We start from the raw sequence: 1,593 nt of genomic DNA, 5'->3' as shown, positions 1-1,593 counted from the left end.
ATTAAGATGGATGCCTGGCGACACCTAATGGCGGTTTAGTGTTGTTTAAAAGCATCATTCTTTCCCACATGTGTGTGATTTGTGTGTGCAACATTATCATTATTTTTCTTTCACTATTATATTAGCGATTTAAAAGCACCCACTCGTGTCACACGTCGATTAACCGGTGGGAAAATATCCTCAGACACATACCTAATAAATGTATATTTAAATACAATATTGGCCTACCTGGTAAAAAGTTTTATATACTATTTTGATGTCCTTTTGGACACAAGAGGGCAGTATAGCCCTATGTTTGCTTTTTTGTTGAACCAAATAGCACTAAATAGCCTGTTTTAACTTTTTCATTCTTCTTGAATTGCAAAAACAGAATAAAATGGGTTTAGTTGTGATATTTGTATTCTTTTATATAGAAATAAATGGTATATAATTACATTTTTAGAAGATTTTTAGTGTTTCCTTTTTGGACATTACTTTAATCCCTCGCCATAGCAAAACCATTTGAGATATTTATTATCCATTCACAATTTAGCATATTTAATGTAGTTTCATCATGTTGAAAAAGTTTGGTACGAATAAAATAAATAGTTTAAGAGGAGTGGCTAAAAATTCAGAGGCTGATTTTGCAAAAAAATTCACATTCAGACCAAAATATCTGACTTCCTGATGGCCAGAGCTATTGAATGTAAATTAGAAAGTTGTCCGGCTTGATGAGAACAATATACAAACTGTTTTTTCTTTACTGTAGTTAAAACTAACCCCCCCACTTTTGTCAAAAGCATGTTGAAAGTGACACACTTCCTGCTGCCAGTTGGTGGCGCTATAACTTTGACTCACAATAGCTACATCCATCTGATCGGCCTCTTACCACGAACACACTGCTGAAGTTTCATCAAGATCAGTTAATGTATGCAGAAGTTATTCCACTTCCGTGTTTCTCTTTTCTCGCCATAAATTCGATTCCTCGCCACAGCCAAACCGTTCGAGATATCAAAAATCCGTCCGCAATTTAGCATCCTCAAAGTCTTGACTACATGCACACCGAGTTTGAAGGGGACACGGTGAATGGTTCGGCCCAATGAGATCTATATGTGTACCGAGTTTCATATTATTACATGCAAGCGTGTTTGATTTATGGACACGTGTTTGGATCCCGTTCCAGGGGGCGCTGTCGAGCCCCCCTGCCACGCCCGGGTACCAGCTTCAGTCCGGCCCTGATGGCCGCGGGTTCTGACGTGTGTGCAAAATTTCAAGAGTTTTCGAGCATGTTAAGGGCCCCAAAAGTGCCCGAAAGGTTGACAAAATAATAATAATAATAATAATAATAATAATCCTACCGAAAACAATAGGGCCTTCGCCCTTTCAGGGCTTGGGCCCTAATAATAATAATAATAATAATAAATATAGCTGCGAGCAGCGATTACGGGCCCAAGCCGGTGGCACCGCAACCCCGATGCCTTTAGTTACCTAAAGGCACCGGGGTGGCGGTGCCGCCGGCTTTGGCCCTTCATCGCTGCTCGCAGCTATATTTATATATATATATATATATATATCTTTAATGTATTTTTATCATGTTGAAAAAGTTTGGTGTGA

This window comes from Abramis brama (assembly GCF_963993115.1).
Source record: "Abramis brama genome assembly, chromosome: 16".
Classification (NCBI taxonomy): domain Eukaryota; kingdom Metazoa; phylum Chordata; class Actinopteri; order Cypriniformes; family Leuciscidae; genus Abramis; species Abramis brama.
The sequence above is the reverse complement of the archived record's forward strand: the minus strand, read 5'-3'. Positions refer to the sequence as shown.